Source organism: Acinonyx jubatus, chromosome B3 (genome assembly GCF_027475565.1).
Source record: "Acinonyx jubatus isolate Ajub_Pintada_27869175 chromosome B3, VMU_Ajub_asm_v1.0, whole genome shotgun sequence".
Classification (NCBI taxonomy): Eukaryota; Metazoa; Chordata; class Mammalia; order Carnivora; family Felidae; genus Acinonyx; species Acinonyx jubatus.
Genome location: NC_069386.1, coordinates 117183944 through 117207865, shown reverse-complemented (window position 1 = coordinate 117207865; position 23922 = coordinate 117183944). Strand labels below are relative to the sequence as shown.

Genomic DNA, 23922 nt, shown 5'->3' with positions numbered 1-23922 from the left:
AACGCCTATGACAATGAAGACAAAGGAAAAGAGGTAAAGTAATGCGTCATAGTAGAATTTAGTCAGGGTTAAAATCCTTGATTCCACCATTTACCAGCTTATGATTTCAGGGGGGGCTATTTAACCTTTATGAGCCCCAGTTTCCTCATCTGTGAAGTGGAGAAAATCCTGTCTCCACAGGACAGGGTAAGGAGAGGAGAGATAATGCATATCAAGCAGTTAGTACAGAGCTTAGCAACTAGTAGACAGTCCACAAGACTAATAATCATCATTATGTACTGACGACAAAATATTCTTCCCCCGTCACAGTCATGCCAACTATGCTCATGCTTACGTGATAGGAGATGTGAGCTTGCCCAGAATCAAGGGGTAGTCAGGCTTGTGGGTAGAAAAAAAAAAGGCTAATGGCCTCTTCCCCCATACCTCAATCTGTGTGCCATCTATGGGGTTTCCAGGATATCCAGCTATATACTTTCAGAGTTATCAGCTATTTGTCCTAAAGAGAAAATTATACTTGTGCATCTTTGGGGGTGGGGAGGTCTGAGGACTAGATGGGTCAAGCTGATTTTCTTTGGTTTAGTTTCATTCTTCATCCATCCCCTGCCTGCAACCCCCAGTCAGGAAATTTACAAGCTTAGAAAGTTTGATCAACCATAGGAATTTTGGCAGGTCTATTTGACCCGAGGTTAGAATCCACGGGCTGGTACTACTGTGGGACTGCAATCCTTTAGCCAAAATTTTGGATCCAAAACACTTTAGGACCAGAAGTTTTCTCATAAGACTAATGCAAATGAACTCATTTGGAGGAAGACCCTGAACTGCCATGAGGCTACTTAATGTCTTTATTGATCATATTTGGGATGACTAGTCACACATTTTTCTGAGGAAATATCGATGTGTTTGATTATGTGGTGCTGCCCTGGACTTCACTAAGGATTTTACATAATATTCAATAGACACATTATATTACCTTGTTAAAAACATGAAAAATTCAGAATTCTGAAAAACATCTGACCCCAGGGATTTCAGATAATACATTGTAGATCTGCATTTCCAAACAAGCTCTCAAGTCTTCTTTGTCCACAGCCCAGCTTCTTCCTGTCATTCATTAGCTGGGTCATCTGTGGGGGCAGAAGAACCTGGCTAAGACTCAGATGCCTCAGGGCCCCAGGGGGGACTCAGAACCATGGACAGCGGCACATCCCAATGTTGCTGCCAAATAAATTTGCTAACCTCTTAGACTCAGTTTTCCTACGTATAGAGAGAGATTGGCACAATGCAGCTCGCCTGAGAAATGTGGCCATTTTTTTTTCTAACAGTAAAACAAGGTATGGGGTTGGGGGACAGTTGATATGGTCTGGGCAGAGAAAATAAATGTGTTTCTTATCTTTTTCCTCCAGCTGGTTCCAGGCTCTTTTCCTTTGACATTATTAAAAGCCTGGCAGGTACTTTGAATGTTTGTTTCCATCAAGTTTCCCTTGCCTTTCTAGTCTGCAAATATTTCTGGCTGTTTTCCTTTCCTGAGTGTTCTGTGTTGCCTAGCCACCAGATTTTCCCAACCTTACCTGCCCAGCAACTAGGTAACTAGGCAGAGACTTTGCTAGGAGTGGACAGAAAGTTCCCAGTGGACTTTGCCAGGTCCCGTAATTCTAATAAAAAGGAAGTGAATAAGCCACATGTTCCCATTGTTACTCATGCTCAGATTATCGTTAGGTCCTTTAGGAGAAAAGGAGGGGAACAGTGAGGTGGCTTCCATTACTGCTAAATGAGGTCATATCTAGCCTCAATGAAATTGAGACCACTGTGACTAAAAAACAATGCCTCAAATGGTGACATAAAGTCACACTATGGTAGAGCTGCAAGGGACCTTAGAGCTTATCTGCTGGAGGCAGCAGAAGCAGAACGGTCGCTTTTCTTTATTCAGCACATATCTATTAAGTGTTGGCTTGTGTCAGACACAAACTAGGAACAGGGATGGAAATACACCCCATCCTCTTCCCCAAAGCTTAGAGTTAGAGATGGGAGTGAGAGGCAGGTAAGATTTATTTTTTTTTTAATTTTTTTTTTAATGTGTATTTATTTTTGAGACAGAGAGACAGAGCATGAACGGGGGAGGGTCAGAGAGAGGGAGACACAGAATCTGAAAGAGGCTCCAGGCTCTGAGCTGTCAGCACAGAGCCCGACGCGGGGCTCGAACTCACGGACCGCGAGATCATGACCTGAGCCGAAGTCGGCTGCTTAACCGACCGAGCCACCCAGGCGCCCCGAGACAGGTAAGATTTAAAAGTATGGTTGGTATGTTAGGTGCTGCAGTAGAGGGACATACAGGATATTACAGGAAGCCAGTAGAGGGGAATCCAATCCAGGCTGAGGAGTAGAGGAAAAGATGCCCAAGGAGGAAAACACCTGAGTTGTGCGGGTGGGTGCGGTAGGGGATTTCAAAGAAGCAAAACAGTACGTGTGAAGACAGGCCACTGTGAGAGACCTCAGACTTGTCATCTTGTTGCATTTGTACGTATTTGGCCTTATTCCAAAGCTAAAATAATCTTGTCTCTGATAACCAGGGCCATGTCTTATATTTCTGTGTATCCCCAGAACCTACTCTGTTCCCTGTATATAGTTACTGCTTGACCAGTGGTTGTCAGCGATAATGGGCTTAAGGCCTCACATCAGAACTATAGCCATGCAGATGATTTCATGGTAGAAATGGAATATCACAGCGGAAACTGGGACACACTCACTCCACCTCTAATACTTCCGAGGCCACCCCAAGGAGGAATTTTGGCCTGAGGACGCCAGAAAACTGCAGAAACTAAAGTTGCTCCTGACTTCCCATGGCTGAAAGTTCCTCAGGAAAGTGTGTGGCCCAGCACTCATGTTCTTGAGATTTAGTCTGAGCCCCAGCACATCATCCATCAGCCCACTGATACTGGGATAATTCCATGGCCTCTCTGAGCTGTACATTTTCTACCCACAAAACAAGAGCTGGCTCCCTACCTACCTCAGGGACATATTATAAAGGTAAATGAAGGGTAGGGTCACAACAAGCCCTTTGAAAACAGACAAAAACTATAACTCATAAAGGACTGGTCTACTGGGTAAGAATCAGAAAGCCCAGTCTCCCCCACCAGCCAGCTTTTGGCCTTGGTCAGCAATTTTCTCTCTCTGGGCCTTACTTCTTTCCCTCTGGCAGATTCCTCAGGTGACCATCACAGATCTCACATTGCCCCATGGTTTTTGTTCTGTTCTTTAGTACCTTAATTTACAAACTAGAACCCTTAGGCAGCCTTTGCAAACTGTGTTCTGGGTGCTAATCCTGTGTTTATGTCATGATTCCTATCCACCGGTACCAAAGCTCCCAACATTGATTGGTTGCAGCAGGGATAGGTCTAATTGTCCCTGGCAAATTGCAATGGCTACAGTGCATATAGGTCCTTCTTGGCGAGGGCCTTGAGGACTGGGGAGTAGCCAGGCAGCTAGAAGAGATTCAAGTTGCAAGCCCGGGAAAAGGCTTCCCCTAAATGGAAGCATCATTTCACTGTAGAAAATGGTTTCTGTAACACTGGGGCAATCCATTGCAGTTCAGCAGGAACATTGGTGGGTCAAGAGAATTTATATCTCTTGCCAGGTTGCTGTGTTGTGTGTGTATATGTGTGTCTGTGTCTGTCTGTCTGTCTGTCTGTCAGTCTGCCCCCCTAGGCTTTTTCAGCCCTCACGGCTCCCCAACCCTTCTCTGGGCTCCTGCTTTCTTTTATCTCTTCCCCTTTTGCCCCCAAGCTGTCTCCCCCACGTCCTCCTTCTCCGCTGCCATTGTGTCTCACACTCCGTGCATTCTTCCTGCTGTTCTCTTCTTTGCCTTCCTTTTTTGATGAGGATCACTAGGGCTTCAGTCCACCCAGCTGTAAGGGGAACATAACCCTTTAGAAATGTGACCTCATTTACTATAATTCTCACACTGTGCAGGCCAGGGGTAGAGGTCACCCCCCAACCCCACCATTGTTCCTGCTGCCAGTGCTGAGATTAAAAGAGATGAGTCCTCGAAAGGCACCCAACAGACCAATCATTTATTCAGCAAATACTTGTTTTTATGTAAGTTTTAAAATAATTTTAAGGTAATGCATGTATATTGCAGAGAATTTAGAAAGTACAGGAAAAAAAGAGAAATATTTAAAGGAACCATGGTTGCCTCTCTCCAGGGATAACCCTTAGCAGATCTTACTTTAATCCATGCTAGGATGTTTTTCTGGGCTTTTCTGCATACTTGTGGTTATATTGCATGTATAATTTTGTAGCCTGCTTTTTTCTACTTCGTATTATAACATGAGCATTTCCCTCATGGTATTATAAATTCTTTAAAGACATTAGTTAAATTTGCTTTCTGTTTGCCCAGTTTTTTTGGACATTTACAGGAGTTCCAAATTTCCTATAATGATAATTATACTGTAAGGGGCAGTTTTATGTGCAAAGCTTATACAGTCAGCATGGTGTAGGGTTGATGAGTGGTTGTCTTGATTGAAATCTGGGCTTTACCCTTACAAGGGTTGGGTAAGTTATGTGCCTTGGTTTTCGCTTCTGTACAGTAGGGATGACAATAGTACCTTCCTCCTGGGTTTGCTGTTAGAATTAAATAAGATGATTCATCTAAAGCAGTTAGAACAGTTCTTGGCATATAGTAATTACTCAGTAAATATTTACCTGTTAGTATGCCTTAAGACAGATTACCAGTAGTGGATTTACTTTGGTCCTTGATACATAGTGCCAAATTGCTTTCCAAAACAAGAACAAACCTGTATTGACAAACCTATCCTGATTTGAACTCCAACCTGACCGATGCCAAGGCTCACAGTCTTTCTACTAGCCCCTCTACAATACCTCTTCAGGCGAGTGCTAGGAATCCCTGCAGTAATCGTTCTCTTAATGCCGAAGAAATGGATTAGCATTACGACTATAGAAAGCACCTTGCATGATGCCTGGCACTTATTAAATTATTTGAGAACAAATCTGAATTATATTATGGAGTGAATGCCTCTTTCACATATTTAATAGATGGTCATTGAGATAATGCACATAAAGCTCTTAGCCCAGTTCCTGGCACATGGTAGGCACTTAGATAATCTATTATCGGTGTATCCATCCATCTGCCCGTCCAGCTCTCTTTCTGTCATCTATCGTACTACCCTCTTGCTAGCTCTCCAGTGCCCAACCTGGCACAGTGTGCCTTCACCATCATCACTCTTAACATTCTCATTGACACAGCAGAGCCCTGCCAGTTTGATGGAGTCAGTACCCAAGGTCTGTGCTGGAATAACAGGCTTGGGAGCCGAAGGGAGAGGATTGAATATCGAGATGTGCATGACAGATGGGGCACAGGCTGCAGTGAAACCATATGTGGGCTCACTGTGAGGCAGGGCCTTATGTGGATGCCCCAAGCGTACTGAGACTGTGGGGGACCAGGGATCAAGAAGCTGGTAACTGCAAATAACTTGGCCTTTGAGGACCTATCTCTTGTCCCTTTCACACACACACACACACACACACACACACACACACACACACACACCTTCCAGGGCAGGAGAAAAGAAGAGATCTTGGGAGGGGTGTTCTGGAAGAGAAAAACAGCAAGCTGAGTGTTTCACGTCCCCTCCCCCCAATTTGTCATTTTCCTTTCTGCTGGCACACCCTGCCGGCCCCTAAAGCTACATTGCCACTGCTCCTTCCTCCCCCACCCATTCACTCTTGGGTCCCCTTAACCAGCTGAGTCAGGCCATGACTTTCAAAAGGAACATCAGAAAAATTAAGGGAGAACAAAAGGGAAATAAACAAAGAAAGCACAGGAAAATTCTCAGCCTTAGAGTTTGGCAAGTATAAGCTCCTGACCCAGCAGAGAATTCAGGGCCCTGCGCCATTCCCATTCCACTGGAGGGGAAAGGGACATTCAGAGAGGCTCTTTTTACACTTTGAGGTTATTTCCTCAGGTTTCTTTTTCTGCTCCCTCATGAAATGTCCCAATCCCTTGGACAATGATGGAAGTGAGCAGGGTTGCTGGGGAAGAGAGTAGAGAGTGCTCAGTTTGGCATCAGACAGACCTGGCTTCAAATCTTGCCTGTATCTGCTGGATGTATGCATCTGGCACATTAACTTAACTTCCACGGGCCTCGATTAAAAACAGCCTAATTGAATTGTTTTGAGGATTAAAAGGTACGCGTTTGACACAGAGTAGGCATCCAGAATGGGTCTCTCTCTCCTACTTATCCTGAGCTGAAGAATATAAAAAGTACTCCAGCTTCTGTAGGAAAGTGCCTTCCTACACACAGAGGGAGAAAAGTCTTTCCTTTCCTGGCTCAGAAAGTTACCCCTGGGGTCGAGGCGCCTGGCTAGCTCAGTTGGAGGAGAATGCAACTCTCGATCTCGAGGTCATGAGTTCAAACCCCACATTGGGTGGGGCTTATTTAACACAAATAAGTGAATAAACTTAAAGAGAAAGAAAGTTACCCCTGGAGCAAGTATATACCAACCTACACACACACCACCACCACCACCCTCTCTCAAAAATGGGACCTGCCCTAGGTCTTGGACCATAGCTCTTCAGAGGGCTCCAGGGCAGGGCCTCACGAGAATTTGGGACCCACTCCTCGCGGTCTCAGTTCAAGGTGAAGGCAAAGAAGGCCTCCCCTTGCAGACCTCACCTGGCTGGCTGTAGCTTCAAGCGCAGAAAAAAGGCAGAATCATGCATCAGTTTCCTTTCTTTTTCATTTGGCTGATCTCTGACTTTTTTTCCCCGAGTTGGAAGTTACTTAACTTCTCTGGGACTCCTTTTCCTCATCTGTTGCCTGGGAAAGAGACACATTTATGAGAGTCAAGTGAGATAAGAGCTGAACAAATGCTTCAAAAAGTGTAGAGGAAGGCAGATATAAAGCATTCTTGGTCTTCCATTCGTTTTCATTTTCATTATTGCATCGGAGGAAAGACCTGGTGGAGTTGCCACCTGCTGATAAATCTCACCCCCCCGGCCCCTCCCCCACCCCTCACACATATGCAGTCACACATCCTGCTCTGGGAAAGTGGGAAAGTGCCAGCAGCGCAGGTTCCTCTGCCAGTGAGCAAGAGCTCACATGCCCCCAAGGCAGCCTGTGGATGCCAGAGTTAACGTGGATGGAGTTCTGAGCTGTGCAGTCTGTGGTTGCCTTATTCCGCCTCCTCATGCTCTGGCTTTGGGTCTCAAAACGGCAGGAACGGCCATGCACGTTCCCAGGCTTGAGTGAACCTGTGCTCCGTAGGAGAGCAAGAAGTTGGGCAGGACTGGTGCTGAGAACTCTCCTGGATTCTTTCCCTGCATGAATTGGTGTGCTGCTAAAGAAATTGCCTCATCTGAAGTTTTGCAATCCCCTATGGAGAGAAGTGGGTAGTTGTGGTACTTCCAAAGCCACCCAAAGTTTAAGAGACAGACTACTACAGACCTCATTGTTGGAGGGGTGGGGGTCTGCCTCTAACCAAAGAGCCTGACTCAGAAGCAGTGAGGATCTCCAGGGTTCTCTCCAGTACAGAGTCAAGAATTTATTCCCATTACCTACTTATACCCAGAAATGAACCCCTTCTTGGAGCCATGTCATTCTGGAACCATGTCCACGGGGGTAGGATTTGGCTGATGGACAGCCCAAAGGCCCACTTGACCTTGCATTCCGTACCAGTCTGCTTCCCTCCCACCCCATTACCTAGGGCTTTGTGGTCCCAGCTATGTGGCCTTGACCACGAGTTTGACTCAGAGGTACTGAGCCCACTGGGCTGGGAGTGAGATCCGCCTTCTCTTTTATGGGGAGAGTCTCTTCTACTGTGTGGTCTATTGATGTAGCGAGTAAAGAAGATCTCCCCACACTTGGTGCTGATTTACATTCCCTAGGGAATTCTGCGAGCAAATCAAGCTCTTGTATAAAGAGCTAAGAGTTTGTGCATAAAAGAGCTTATGAAGAGAAATCCCCAGGTGGAAAGAAATTAGCAACCAGAGCTAATACCAACATAAACAGAGTCCACTGTGTTGGATTCTGCTTGGAGGATATCAGAGGTGGGTGCAGAACAGGACATGAAGGCATTTCCTCCCAAGCTTTCACCCAGTGCCTTACTCCTTCCCTTCTCTATAGACCTTGCTTTAGTTCCAGCTAGGATACCTGCTGCCTCCTCCAGGAAGACCTCCAGGGTTTCTCTGTCCACTAAGCTCTCCCAGCCCAAGCCTGGGCCGTTCCCTTTTCTACTAAGACAGTCAAGGTAAAATGGGAGATTTTTTTGGCTTAAGAAAATTTCCTAGAGGGGCGCCTGGATGGCTCAATTGGTTAAGCGTCCAACTTTAGCTCAGGTCATGATCTCACAGTTCATGAGTTTGAGCCCCACACGGGGCTGTCTGCTGTCAGCACAGAGACCACTTTGGATCTTCAGTCTCCCTCTCTCTCTGCCCCTCCCTCATGGAAATGCACACACTCTCTCTCTCAAAAATAAACATTTTTTTAAAAAGAAAAATAAAAACTAAAAAAAGAAAAATGTCTAGGAACTAAAGGGAGAATAAAATTGAAAGTGTAAAGGCCTAGAAACTGAGGAGTTTATGGCAGTCAGCAGCATTACCCGGGTAATCAAAGTGCACTCCCCTCCCAACGCCCAACTTAGATAGCATCAGATACCCAGAAACAGGAGGCCCCAGTTTTACCCTTGATGTCTCTTCCCTTTCCTCACAACCAATCTCTCCTCTCTGTTCTCCCCAGAAGTGTCTCAAACCCATCCTGTGTTCCCCATCCCTCTGACTCTGCCTTATTCAAGTTCTCACTGTCTCTTTCCTGGACTCTGCTGTAGTTTCCTCACCAGTCCTCCAGCCTCGTCTCTTCTCTCCAGCCTTTCTTTCCAAAATGTCCTCCTCTCCTGGCCTTCCTGGTGAATGTCTCATTGTTTAATGAAACTCAGCTCAAATGTCACCTCCTCCAGGAAGCCTGCTGGTACTTCTTCAGGCAAGGCTAGTTGTTTCCTTCTCTGTGTCCTTTTCGATTACCCTATGATAACATTTATTTCAATGTTTTGGAATGGCTGGTTAACGTGTTTATCTACCTCATCACCCTTCGTGGCAGCTCCTTCAAGGACCCAGACTATGGCTTATACCTCTATTCTCAGGGTCTAGCAGGGAAGCAGACCTTCATTACATAGCAGGACATGCCTGATGGAGAAAAGAGGGGGGAAGAAAAGGGAGAGGAACATGGAATGGAAATTTTGCATAGTTGTAGAGTCTACCGTTCCTGAACCACCCCCTAGATCTTGTGAGGGAAATTCCCTGAAAGAAACACTTACCACTGCATCAGCCCGTGTTCTCTGTCACAATTTCGCATGGTGCTGATTGCCCCTACAGTGTCTTCAAAGCTGCTGAGGAGGCTCAGAATCCTGAGGAAGCAAAAGTCCATGGAGATTAGGCTGTGCCAATTCAGGACGAAAACCAGTCTGAAACCCAGGTCTTTCGGTGCCTAGGCCAGGGTCCTTGACACAACATCAGGGGCCGCTCCACAAGTTTTCCCTCCAGGCAACAGCATATAATTATCAACATTAGTATTTGCAATTTATATGCAGCTTTTGCTTCACTGGCTTTTTTATTATCCTTTTGATTAGTAATTCGGTATGCAGCCCAGGCATGGAGCAAAGCCAGGGTAGGGAGGGAAGGAGCAGAGGGGAGCCAAGGCCAAGTAGAAGGCCATGAGACCCTGTGAGAGGAAGGCCACGGGGGAGCAAAGGTGCAAGAGGGTACATAGACTCAAGGGACAGGGTCTTGGGTGGGGGGGGGGGTAAGGAAGGGAGAAATGCCTCTGCAGATGCTCTATAGGCTCCAGATGAGTGGTCCAAGAACCTTCCTAGCCTCAGGGCCTCCACTCTAATGGGGCAGGGGCAAGAAGAACAGAATATATTTAGCACCCAATAGGTTAAACACCAATATCATCAGCCCAGCCCAGACACTGCACAAGGCTTGGGGAGTTTTCTGTCCAGTGGAGAGGAGGAGACCCAAACTCCATGACAAGAGCTCCTGGCTCCTACAGTGCATGCTGGGAACTAAAGTGAACTTCCCCAGATGCTTCATGTTATGTGGGAGTAAGGGGTTCCTGGAGCTCACTATTCAGTGTGCTATCACACCCTTGGATGGGAGGAGAGAGGACTCCCACTGCCAGAGCCTGGTCCCCAGGGCCTCCTTCCACCCCCAGCCCCTGCTTCATTCTGCTCTGGGGTTTACTTTGCCCCTATTTGCCTTCAGAAAATGGGAACACTCTCCCCTCCCAATCCCCTGGTACTGTGGTGAGACTCAAGACCTGGTATGGAACTTGAAAAATAGCCCCATCTACTTGTAATCCTGAAGATGAGGGTATCCCCCATGATTTAAAAAAAAAAAAAAAAAAGGAAAGGAAACCAGGAGGCAGGATGCAGGGGGACAGATAAAGAGCAGCACAGTAGGGGAGACAAAGCAGACCGAAGCCCTGGGCTCAGATCTCAGATCTCCCTCTGGGAGAACTGAGGAGAATGTGTACCCACTGAGGGCCTATTTGAGACCAATATGTCACATCTGTCATCTCACTTTGTCCTCATATGACCCCTATGAAGTGGATACAGCTCCCCCATTTTGCAGATGAGAAACCCAAGTCTTTGAGAGGTTAACTCACTCAAGGTTATACAGTTAATGAGACACTAAGACCAAACCTTAGGCCCATGGTCTTTAAAGCCTGTGCCCTTGCCAGCATAGCACTGTTGTCTCCCAATCAAGAGATTTAATCTCTGAGCACAGCGTCTTCCTGTGTAAAATGGAGGGGGAAGGGCAGGGGGAGGGGAGGATTACATTGCCTCATAGAGTTGTTAAGAAAATTAAATGAGATTATATTGGTTACAAACATAAAAACCTGGCATGGTGTCTGGTATATAGTAGGCGCTCAATAAATGCTTTCTGCTTGCTTGCTTTTCTTCTCTTTAGGTTAATATTAAAACTCAGAGCTTGGGAACCTAGGACCTCCAAAATACTTCAAGAAACCCGAGGGCCGCCCATCGCTCCTGGGGGAATGGGGAAGTAGGGTAAGGAGAAGGACTGAGAAAGGGAGCTCGGCTCCAGGAATCAGAGAGACCTTTCCAGCTGTGCGCCCCTCGCTCCGCCGCCTCCTTTGGGCTCCCCTGACTTCCCGCCCCGCCCCGCCCCGCCCCGCCCCGGAGCTGGGTCCGGAGTGCCTGGTGGGCTGATTCCCGAGCGTGGAAGGGAGACGGAGGGGAGAAAGAGGCGGCGGCGGCGGCGGCAGCGGCGGCGGGAGGCAGGGAGGAGGGGAATCCTCCTCTCTGCTCTCCCAAGTCGGCGCGGAGCCGCCTCGGGCCGGGCTAAGGGCTGCGTGGCGGCGGCGGGGCCGGACCAGGATGCGGGGCTCCCGGGACCGCGCCGGGCGGGGCGGGCGGCGGCGCCGGGCGGCGGGCGGGAGCTGTCCGCGGTGCTGAAGCGGCGGCGGCGGCGGCGGCGGCGGCGGCGGCGGAGGCAGAGGCAGGGACCCGGGGCCGGGAGCAGAGGCGCCCTCCTGGGAGCTCCACCGCGGCCGCAAGGCGGGGGCGCCGTCGTTCACCGGCCCATGCTGGGCCCCCGAGCCCCGCGGAGGAGGCGGGACCGTCCTCGGCGGGACAGGTAAGGGGCCGTCTGGGGGCACAGAGGGAACCCAGAGCGAGACACCGAGGCCCGATCGAGCTGGGGAGAGCAGTGGGACCCCTCTCAGGGATGGGGGATCTTCCTCCCTACTGACTGCACCTTGCGCTCCGCAAGAGATCACTGCCAAGTCTATCCCTACCCCTCACCCTACAGACTGGGGATGCTGGGAGGAGCCTGTGGGACTGGGGCCCAGGTAGTCACCTGGACACTCTGACCCCACACCACCAGGCCTTAACCCCAACCTGAGACAGCTCTTAGACACCCTGTCCACAAAGAACGGTAAGGAGAGTTTCCCGGACTCCTGTACCCCAGTGCCCACCATGGTTTTGCTCATGAGGGAAATCTGAGCCAGCTTCACTAAGCATCCCTTTCCTCCCCAAGCCTGCTCATCAGGGTGACTGGAGTGGCTGTGGTCTTCCCCTCACCCCACGCTTCAAGATTTCTTTGCCCGGTAATGGCCCTTGGGCCGAGGATGGACCAGGCCCCTTAGGACTGATTAACCCATTTCTCCAGGGAAGGAAGGAGGTACCAGAATATACCTTCATTTTGTCCTGTGGCCCCCTTGACTCTAATGGAAGAAGGCTGGTTTTGCCTCATACTGCTTGGTGCATAAGGGCAGAGAGTGGAGATACCTGAGCCTTGTTTTCTATTATGTGCCCAAATTCTGGTCACCCTAGACAGAGCCTCCATTTGGAGTCTGCCCTCTTTCTGGCAAGAGTGTGCCGAATGAGCTCATTCAGGCCTGCAAAGTGCTTCCAATTCTTCAGAGCAGAGTTCTCTGAGTGGCAGAATGTAGTGATCAAAATAAAACTGCGTAGAGGAAGATTGGCCTATCACTATGGCTGACCACTGCTTTGTCCCTATCATTTCAACCCAGCACAAATTCTCCACCCCCACCAAGAGAAAGAGCACTAGACTAGGAGTTCTTGGCTGAGCGCTGGCATTTATCAGCTTGAGGCCAGTTACCTGAACTCTCTGAACCTCAGTTTCCTCATCCCTAAAGTGGGGATAAGGTAGCTGTTGTACCCACCTCAGGGAACTGCCTTGGACTCAGTGAAACAATGTGCCTGATTGAAGGCTTGTCATCTGTGGGTCATCATACCAGGATGAGTTGCTGTCACCGTTTCCATCCACTAGTCAGTCTGGCTGGAAGTAATCTGATCGTTGTTACCCCTACGCCCTTTCTCCCAGCCTGGCCATGGTTTCCTTTGTCTTTGGCCTCCCTGGGGTCCGTGAAACCCAACTTATAAATCTTGAGGAGCCAAAAGGGTTCCCTGCCCCCTTCTCTTTCATCATCACCTATAGAAGATAATATAGGGTGAGAGTCTGACTCACAGTTTTCGTTGTTTTTTCCCCCAAGAATCACAGATCTAAGGAAACAGCTCCTTGAAGGCAAGGATTGTGTTGTTTTCATCTCTTTGCCTCCCTGCACACTTCCCCTCCCCCATAGCACCTGGAAGATAGTAAGGACTCGGTAATTGGGTGTAAAATAAGAGAATGGAGTGTTAAAATATCTCAGAATAAAAGCATTTGATTGGACGTCTGGGAGCCCCATGTTTGGTCCCAGATCTGCCACTGACTCAAGCAAGTTCTTTTCCCTCTGTAGGCTTCATTTTTCTTTTCTGTAAAAGAGGGTTGGACTAGATAAGTTCTAACATTCCTGATGTTCTGGGAGGCTCTCTGATGGCCATCTTGAGACCGCAAATCCCTCAGTTCTTGAACACAGCATACCAGCTTCATTAACCTGGTTTTAAGACTAAGTTAATATCCTTTCAGCAAAGAACTGGATTTTATGAATGGAATGGAAGGGAGCAATAAGAACCTGAAAAAGCCATTTATGTTTCTGATGTTTCCTTAAGCTCCCCCTCTCTTCTTTATTTTCCCGGGAAGGCCATGAGTGTGTACAGGGTTGCAGAGCTGGGAGGGCCCCTGCCTCCAGGACAAGATTCTAGGAAAGCACCCCCCTCACAACATTCCTTGTGAGTAGCCAAGAGCCAGGAACCCAGTTCTTAGCCATGTCCTCCTAGGGACCTTGCCTGGCTGGATCCCCTCTCCTAAGAAGACTGGAAGAAGGGACAGTCGGGAGACATCCATCCCTGGGGAGAGCTTTTTTTATATAAAAACAAAATGAGCTCCTCTGACAATTTTCCTCAACTGTGGCAGGCCCAGCCAATATCCAGAAAAACCTCAGCTAATTGGCACTTCTTTAGAGCTGAGTAAGCCATGCCAGTGACCCCCCTGACTTACCCTTTAAGCGCCCCGCCAGGGTGGGGGATCAACCACCACCCCCCACCCCATGTCAGCACTTTCTGGCTCCCAAATGTTGGTGCAGCACTGGCAAAAATCAGCTCTCCAGAATTAACGGACAGTCACTAACCCTCATGACAAAGTAATGGCAACCGTGCGGCACAGCAAGCATAGAGATGGGCTTTATTATCTATGACTAGTCTGTGGGGGTGCTGGCCTCCTGCTGGGGCTAGAACAACTCACCACCACCACCCCCACTGTCTGCAGCTGTTTGGGTGGATACCCCACCCCCATAGTTGTCAGAGTGCAGGGCATCTCTGGTCACCAAGGTAGACACATCTGGCTCCTCTCTCAACCAGGGAGAACTACCCACTGGCTACTCCTTGTGTTCCCCACCTGCCAACTTCCTGCTGGGGGTCCTACTTGACCCCTTCTGCAACACCTCAAAAGGAAGAAGAGATTAGGTGATCCTGGTTATCTAGGGTCAGGGCGGGGTGGGGAGAATCTAAAGAAGAGGAATAGATAAATGTAACATGGTCATTAAGAAATGAAGTGTGTATGTGTGTGTGTGTGAGAAAGAAAGAAAGAAAGAAAGAAAGAAAGAAAGAAAGAAAGAAAGAAAGAAAGAAAGAAAGAAAGAAAAGAAAGAAAGAAAGAAAGAAAGGAAAGAAAGAAGAGAGAGATTGAAACATTGAAATATACCCATGCAGGTCCCTTCTGCTGGGCGGCACACATATGACAGAAGCAGAGAATAAAATATCTAGAGATATCTGCACATTATTAATTATCGTCAAGTTCAAAGGCCAATTCATCCATGAATCCTAGAGGGACTTCCAGTCCCAAAGTACACCACTCCATGGAGAAAGTAGAAGAAGCATCCGATTTCTTTAAACCTTTGCCATTTTCTAACCCCCTTTTCTTCTCAGGGGCTTGGTGGGCATCCTGCTGGAATAAGGTCCCCCCTGCTGCAAGGTGGGGGGACAATAAAGACTAATCTCATCCCTAATCTCAACCCTGCTCTTTGTATTCAGTTTCTCTCTTCTCTTTGCTCCTCCTTTATTCTCTCTTCTCCCTCCTTCCTGCAGCTGCCACCAGCACCCACCACCCCCTTCCCTCAAGCAAACCAAGCAGGGAGTGAGGACCTGATGCTCTACCTCTCCTCTCTGTTAGGTGTGTTATCTTCTGCCATTAGATGTACTATTTGCTTCTAAGTGGTTGGGAACAAGCTGCTTCAGTGAGGAGACAGGTTGTTTCAGCAAGAATAAAGATTTGATTCCTGCTTGAAAATGGACTAATTTGAGTAGTGGTGCCGCTGTCCCAATCCTCCCAGTAATTTTCATCTTTGTTAGCCACAAATCCATCCCCAAGCCAATGAATTATGCTCTGAGGGGAAGCCCAGGTTGGCAGCAGATAGAAAATAAGGTAGACCGATGTCTCTGGAAGTGCCTAGGAAGCCTCCCCTGGGAACTGAGAAGTGTTCCAGCCATCCTCTCTTTCCTGGGTTCCCTCCTTCACCCTCTCCTCTCCTCTGCCCTGCTCTTCTTCATAGCTCCATTGATAATTCTCAAGTCTCTCTCTAGCCCTGACCATGACCCAGGGATTCAACTGCATAAATCTAACTGTCAGGTGGATTTTCTGCCCTAGCATCCCAAGACCCAACTCATCCACTTCTCCTTCCTATCCTGCTCTTCCTTGTTGTGTTAGTGTGTGTGTGTGTGTGTGTGTGTGTGTGTGTGTGTGTGTGTTTCATTTTACTGGATTGGTACTTGGTGGGCCTTTTTAATATAAATATTCTTTTTTGTTTTTTCAGCTCAGGAACCACTTCCTATTTCTGTTCCTTTCATTGTCATTCCCATTCAGTCTCTGCTGTGTCTTTCTGAAATTTCTACTAGATGGATGTTGAACCTCTGGGACTCTCCTCCATGTCTCTTACCTTTCTTTCATATGTTCCATCTTCTTGTCTTTTTGCTCTATGTCTTGGGATATTTCATTAACTTACTCTTTCACATTAAAAAGTTAATCTTTAACTGTGTCCATTCTGTTATCCAGTCTCTCCATTAAATTTTTTAAAGTTGTGTTTATTTAAGTAATCTCTACACCTAACATGGGGGTCGAACTCACAACCCCAATATCAAGAGTCACATGCTCTTCTGACTGAGCCAGCCAAACACCCCACTTTATTAAATTTTTTGAAAATTTAGACAGTTATTTTCATTTTCCAAAACACTTTCATGTTCTTTGCTCTTTTTTCATAGCAGGCTGCTCTCATTTTATGGATACAATGTCCTCTTTTTTTTTCTCCCAGGGGATATGAATTGAAAAAAATTTAGAGATCTCTTCTATAAGTTGAATGATTTCAATCTTACTGGGTCAATTGTTCTATTTGTGTATTTAATCCTTCTCTTTTATTTTCATAGAGTTGTTCTTCATTATCCTTTGGTGTCCACTCAGACTTACGAATAAAGGAAGGTATTGACTAGCATAGGCAACTGGTACGGATTTCCTCTGAAGTTGGGTAAGTTTGTTTCCCTAACAGACGTCCCCCTTGAATGAGACTTATTCTTACTTCTTATTCTGTTTGGGGCTGCAGGTTTCTCAACACTGATTTCCTCACCAAAGAATTTCATTTGCTCTTTATCTTCCAGAAATTCCTCAGTGTTTCTGTTCCACTGATACCATTTTTTGTTGTTTTCCAATTTTGTTAGGATTTCATTCTTTTAGAAATATATGCTTTATCACTTTAATAGAATCTGAAGGAGAAGAGGTCATCACTAGTGCTCAGGCTGACTTCTTTTTTTAAAAATTTTTAATGTCTATTTATTTTTGAGACAGAGACAGAGCTCGAGCAGAGGAGAGGCAGAGAGAGAGAGAGAGAGACAGACAGACAGACAGAATCCAAAGCAGGCTCCAAGCTGTTAGCACAGAGCTGGATGTGGGGCTCAAATTCACCAGCCATGAGATCACAACCTGAGCTGAAGTCGGACGCTTAACCGACTAAGCCACACAGACACCCCTCAGGCTGCCTTCTTGAACCAGCGATCTTTCCCCTGGATTTTCTGTCTCAGTTGGTGGCCTCACCTTCTACTTAATTGACAAAACCAGAAGGCTGGGAGTCATTCTAGGCTCCTCCCTCTCCCTCACTTCTAGTTAGCCACAAAGTTCCGTTCATTCAGCCTCCTGACTCCTTCTTGGTTATGGCTCTTCATTTCCATCCGTTTTGCCACAGATCAGGGTTAGGTCCCCATCCTCTCCTGCCTGCATTTTTGTACTCATCTCTTCATGGGACTCTTAGCCGCCATTCTCATTCACCTCCCGTGCTTTGTATCCACTGCAGCCAGCCAGAGAGCTTTAAAACTGGGTATGACCATGTCACTTTCTTGCTACCACTTTCATTGGCTCCCCACTTCCCACAGAAGAGAGCTTTTCTGCATGGAATTCAAGGCCTTCCCACCTCTCCTGTCTTATTCCACCAACACCAAACCTCCCTGGCTTCCCCTCCTTTCCACTACCTCATGCTTTTGTGCTGGTTCCTCAGCTGGAAATGCCCTTCTCTCATTGTCTCACCTGGATGACTCAGATTCTTCCTTGAAGATTCAACTCAGGGGTACCTGGGAGGCTTAGTCTGTTAAGCGTCTGTCTCTTGATTTTGGTTCAGGTCATGATCTCACGGTTCGTGGGTTTGAGCCCCGCATCGAGCTCTGTGCGGAAGGTGCAGAGCCTGCTTGGGATTCTCTATCTCCCTCTCTCTGCCCCTCCCCTGCTCGCTCACTTTCTTTCTCTCTCTCAAAAAATAAATAAACTAAAAAAAAAAAAAAGATTCAATTCATACGTCACATGCTTTGAAAGCCTCTTCTTAATTTCTGACATTGCCTCCTCTCCCATCCCAGGATAGGAGTCCCTTATCAGTGTACCTCTAGCACTTGGTCGTATTTAGCACAACTCACTCCATTGTATTGAAATTTCGTATTTGCTAGTTGTATTCCCCCTCAAAGCCGGTACCATTTCTTGTTTATTCTTGCATCCCAAGAACTGGTCTGAATTAACTGCTCAAGAAATTATGCAGATATGCTCCACCCACCCCAGATCCTAGAAAGTCCTTTCTTATGGGGGAGCCTTAGCACACCTAGCTCACTCATTCACTGATTCACTCATTTATTCATGAGATCAACTGTTTACTGAGTGCCTAGTATACACCAGGCAAGGTGCTGCACGGATGAGGAAGATACAGTCCCCACCCTCTTGAAGTTCACAATCTGGTGAGAGAGAAAGACGCTAATCAACAAATCACACATATAGAAAAAGACTGTGCTAAGCTCTTTGAGAGGAGGAAGTGGAGCCTGGAGAGCAGATAAACAAGGAGCCTAAATCTAGACTGAGGATGTAGGGACATCTCCCTGAGGAAGGGACTTTTGAGCTGAGAGCTGAAGGATTCTGATGTGAGTAGAGACAATGGTCCTGAGAAACGCGACTGTGAAGTGAAAGAGAGAGAGGACAGGGGCTGTCGGAGGGAAATGGCACTGAGGAAAGGCATTCCAGTTATCTGTCACTGCCTAAGCACCCCCAAAACTTAGTGGCTACAACTAAAGACATTTTACTCTACCTCATGACCTTGAGGGTCAGAAATCCATGCAGGGTTGAGCTGTGTGATTACTCCACTCCACATGGCAGGGACAGAGGTCACGCCGTGGTATTTGGCTGACAGATGGGCTGGTTTGAAGCGTCCAAGATGGCTTCACTCACATGTCTAACATCTTGGCAAGACTGGAAGGCTTGGCTCAGCAGGTTCCATCCACCAGAGCTTCTACACACATGACCTTCCAGCAGGGCAACCTCAGAGTAGTCCAGCTTCAGACAGGGTGGCTCAGGGTTGGGGGAGTGAGTCTTTCAGTGAGCAAAGGATGCATGGCCTTTTATAACCTGGCCTCTGAAATCACACAGCATCACCTTTGCTGTGCTCTGTGGTTGAAGCAGTCACAAGCCCACTCAGATTAGAGAGGGGGTCTGTATCCCTCCTCTCGAAGGGAGGAGTATCAAAGTATTTACAGCTGGGTTTTGCAATCATCACAATTGATTTCTTTTTTAAGCGAGAGAGACTACAATATGTTTAAGTGCCATTAGGAAGGATCAGGAGTGAGGAGCAGCTGAAAACAGGGAAAAAAGGATAGTCAATTGTGTTAGCTCCCTGAAGAGGCAAACTGAAGCAAAGAAAGCCAAGTTCTCATTTTCCCTCGATTCTGATTCCGCTGGCCTCACCCTCCTCCCCACCCAGACCCCTGGCTTTCTCTCTCCACTGTCAGGTGCAGCAAGCTGCAGCCAAGACTCTAGACCAGAGATCATCAAATCCAGCCTCAAGCCATCTGCAAACAACCACCGTAGCCACAGCACTTCACAATTTGCAGTATGGTTTACACATTATCTGACAAGGGGATGATCTAGCACCCAATCGTAAAAATTTCACCTTTTCCCTGGATTTTAATCATTTATATTTAATCCTCTGCCTTGCCAAGAAGATCTTGCTTTTATCTTTCGGTTTAGAAGCAATCACTCTTGCTGTGCCAAGAGATAGTGGCCAACAGCTGAACGTCCTCACAATGAGTCTGTATCTATATGAACCCAGACCTTAAGGTTATCTGGGGAACCACCCCTGGGCTGCTAACTCACCCCCCATCTCCTAATCTTTTCACGAAGTTCCCATTTCCCATTCCCTTCACTGAGGCCCTCGGTTTTAACCTATTGGAGACCAAGTCGTCGACACTGTCACACCCACACTATTTATCACGGCCCTCGGCACACAAGTAGGCTCTGAAAGGCGCAGTTAAGTGAGAGCCCAGGCTTTGGATTCAATGAAACTTGGGTTCAATTCCAGTCTCCATCACTGTTTAATCTTGGACAAGTTACTTGACCTGTCTGAGCCTCAGTTTATCTGAAAAATGGGAAATAATCACAACCAGCCCCGCTGGTGGTTGTATGGTTTTGAGATGAAGCATAGGAAACACCTAGCTCATGTGGGGTTGCAGTATATCATAGCTGTTATTTTTTTGTGTATTTATTTATCTTGAGAGAGAGAGAGAGAGAGAGAGAGAGAATCCCAAGCAGGCCCCGTGCTATCAGCGCAGAGCCTGATGCGGGGCTCGAACTCACGAACCGTGAGATCACGCCCTGAGCCGAAACCAAGAGGCGGGCGCTTAACCAAATGAGCCACCCAGGCGCCCCTACTATTCTTATAGTGACTATTAGAGCAGCGGTTCTTAAAGTGTGATCCCTGGACCAGCAGCATCGACACCACCTGGGAACTTGTTAGAGATGCAAATTCTCAGGCCTATTTCGGAATCATAAACGGTGAGGGTGGAGCCCAGCAGCCTGGGCCAAGTCGTGCAGGTGATGTTAATGCACACCGATGACCGGCACCGCTGCCCCGGGCAACTTCTGCTTCAGAGGCTGCATGTAGGTCACCTTAATCCAGTTAGGCGGGAGCAGATTCAAAACCTGGTTTCTGTGCCTGTAAAGGCTGCTCTGTTTTTGGTTTGCTCCTGCTCCTTGGGGTTACCCCATAAGAAGTCCCAGTTGAAAACCAGGGGTGTTTCCTGGGGCCCCTCCTTAACAGGCCCTGAACTCCCATCCCCTCCCCGCCTCGGCCTCTGATACTGCTGGAGGGGGAAAGTGGCACCAAGGGTCACACTCACCTCCCCGTGTTTCTTTTTCCTCTAGGATCTTGGCAACTTGACCTCTCAAGTTCTTGCTCCCTTGGTGATTCTTTGATGCCTTCGTATCTTTCCCTAGTTTTTCTAACTGTTCTTGGCAATTGGGTGTGACATAGGTTACACTGCCACTTCTTTCCTAGAAGAGGGAGCCCCCTGTCCAGCTGTGACTCTCCCACTAGAAATGATAGGGTTAGATGAGCTCTTAGAGCAGTTCGGTTCCTGGCACGTGATGAAAAGCTCAATAAATGTTAAGTTATTGTTCTTCCTCTCCCAATAGAATCTCAGGGTCGTATTGAGCTGAGCTGTTAAAAATGAACCCCTTGTACCCTTCCACACATTTTATAGATAAGCAAACTGATGTTACACCATGTAATTGGACTCCAGAACAATCAGACTCTAGTGGAGGCTGTAATTGGATCCCAGTGGATTCCCGTATGGTGTCCTGTCCCCAGTCTGGAGGTGGCGTTGTGCTCTCGGTCTCTAAATCAGGAAGTGGAAAACATTAGGGCCCAGCTCAGTTCTCAGCTCCAAAGGAAACAAACCGGGGGCTGTGGCCTCCCAGGTCCTCCCCTCCCTCTCCTTTTGTGGGGCCTGGACCTCTTGCCCAACTGTACAATCTAGAGCAATCTCCTTAGCTTCAGAATTGCAGACATCTCGAGGCGCGTGGGTGGCTCAGTTAAGCATCCAACTTCAGCTCAGGTCATGATCTCACAGTCCATGGGTTCGAGCGTCGCGTCGGTCTCTGTGCTGACAGCTCGGAGCCTGGAGCCCGCTTCGGATGCTGTGTCTCCCTCTCTCTCTCTCTGCCCCTTCCTTGCTCATGATCTGTCTCTCTCTCTCTCTCTCTCAAAAAACCCATTAAAAATCATTAAAAAAAAAAAAAAGAATTGCAGACATCTCATGTCTTCCCTCTGGAGCAGAATGCACACACATGTGCACATGTGTGCACATGTCACACACACACGCAGAGGCTTGCTCACCAGCAAGTAAGCAGACATCCAGTACTGTCTGTACAGCAGGCACACCCGGCCGCATGAGCCCCAGGCAGAAGTGGAGATGAAAATTATCCTCTGAATACTGGTCCTTTACTCCAAAGAACAGGGAGAGGTAGCCCTCAGCAACAGGCCAAAATGTCAGGCAAGGCTAAGGATAGAGAAGCCTGGGCCTGGAGACCTGCCACCTCCTCCTTCTGGCCAGGGCTCAGTGCTGGGTCCCCAGGATCAGTTTAGCAGACTCCCGTGTGGCCCGAGCAGGTTTCGGGGGTGAACGTGACCTGCTAAAGAACTGTGACCCTTGGCTGGACTGTGAGTAGGTGCTGTAGCCCATAACCTGGTTGCTTTATGGAGGCGGAGGGTGTGTGTGTGTGTGTGTGTGTGTGTGTGTGTCTGTCTGTCTATCTGTGTCAGGGCAGGCTTTGACACTGTGCTCAGCCTTTACACCCAGAAGGAACCCCCAAACCTGGCAAGGCTTAAAACCACTTTTAGATAATTCGGCCCGGAAGAAATCTGCGCACTCAATTTTTTTCTGATTTAAAAGAAGTACATGCTCAGTGTAAAAAATAAATATGGGAAACAGGAAAAAATGGTGTAAAAAGGCAAATGAAAAGCACCTGTGCGCCCACCCCTGGCGATAATCACTGTTGACGTTTTGGCAGAGTTAAGATTGCAGGCACATAGCATTTTCTTTTCTTCCCTCTCACTGAATCCGCAATGAGCATTTTCTCATGTCATTCCTCTTTGTAAACCTGTTCGAAGGCCTTGTACCACTGGATTGTTGTACCACAATTTATTTAACTTGTGCCCGATTGTTGGACATTCAGGTGGCTTTCAGTTTGTCCCTGTTGTGCAAACCCAGGATCATACATCTTTGTACATGAAGCCGAGAAGCCCCTGCCCAGAGGCACAGTGTGGTGGAGGAGAGTGTAATCCAAGAAAGGCTTCGTGGCTTGGGTTTCAGTAGCTCAGCTGGGTGCACTTTGACCAAGAGAGGATGGCTGGCAAGAACAGGGGAATGAGCTGGGACCCAGCTGCCCCTTCCTGTCCTGGACACGTGCCCTGCAAGTGCCCCTACAGTCTCCAGAGCTCTGGGGCCTGATTCCTGGCCACAAGGATCCTTCCTTTTCTTCTGGGGGGATCGGACAGGTGATTGCCAAGGCCTCCTATGCCTCCTTCAGGACATAGGGCAGGGTCACTTTGATGCATTAGTCTGCTGTGAGGGCCCTGGGGCCGGTCCTCCCCACCACACCCTGCCAAAAGGCGCCCACATACCTCTGCCTACGCAGATGACAACAGGGACCCTTGAGGCTGTAAGCAGAGGGGGCGTTAATTAAGACCAGCTAGAGGAGAGGCCGGGGACCTTTGGGAGCCATGTCCTAGAATCCCATAGGGTGGGCAAGATGGAGGGCAGGACCAGGGCTGTGGCAGCCCAGGGGGAGTTGGGAAGCCACGGGATGGTGCTACGGCTCCACTGTGCATCTGACAAGGAGATGCCTTGCCTTCCCTTTGCTTCCTTCAATGTGCTCGAGGCGCCATGATAGGGAAGGTGGTACGTCACTGGATTCTGAGCGTGCTCATCTATCCCTGAGTCTTGACAGAGGACAGGGAGTGGGGGAGCTGACTTCTGCAGGGCTCCTTGAGGCTATGGGCTCATGGAGAGCTAGTGCCACCATCAGCGATCATTTAATCCAGCCCCTCTTACTGCAGATAGGGAAACCGAGGTGCCAGATCAAGAAGCTAATGGGGGCGAATCAGAATGGAATCCCAGTGTACCTGACTCCCAAACCCATGAGTCTTATGCTCCCGTGCCCTTCAATTGTACATCTGCACGTCACATCTGCTGGTGTGGGGGAGGTTCTGACAAGGACTCAAAAACTGCCCTCAGGGGTCAGAAGAGACCAGTCCCACTGGGAATCTGCCCAGAGGAGCCCAGGCACAAGCCTAGTCCAGCAAGCTTGGGTACTCTAAGCTCCCCACCTGCAGGAAGGAACCCGTCCACATATTATAGTCCCAGGGGCTCCCTGCATTTTGACCCATAGAGAGGAAAGAAGAGGGAGAAGTAGTGAGGCCCTGGCATTTATGAGCTCCGCCCCTCCCAAGAACTGCTGTCCCATCCCTGCACGCGGAGAAACTCCTTCCACAGCTGGGTGACAGCCCAAATGGAACTTGTAACTGCTTAATGTGCCAACAGAGCCCCCAGGTGTAGGGCAGCCCAGCACCATCCGGGCCCTCCCTGGGTGAAGAGTTGGGCACTCGGGCCACACGCTGTACTTTGGGTGCTTCCAGGATTCTGTTA

The 23922-nt window shown here is 48.2% G+C and overlaps 1 protein-coding gene across 2 annotated transcripts in view; it reads left to right on the top strand.

Annotated features, from left to right (window-relative positions):
• Positions 1-375: 375 nt before the first annotated feature.
• SYNDIG1L (synapse differentiation inducing 1 like) overlaps positions 376-23922 on the top strand; it is a 28862-nt gene continuing 5315 nt past the window's right edge. Inside the window, exons 1-3 of one of the 2 annotated variants that reach the window (XM_015071649.3) lie at positions 376-2273; positions 10976-11662; positions 16348-16445. The gene's annotated coding sequence lies outside the window, so the exon portion shown is untranslated. Of the gene's footprint in view, positions 2274-10975; positions 11663-14593; positions 16446-23922 lie in introns of those variants that run through there. The other variant, XM_053224709.1, reaches the window with a different exon arrangement.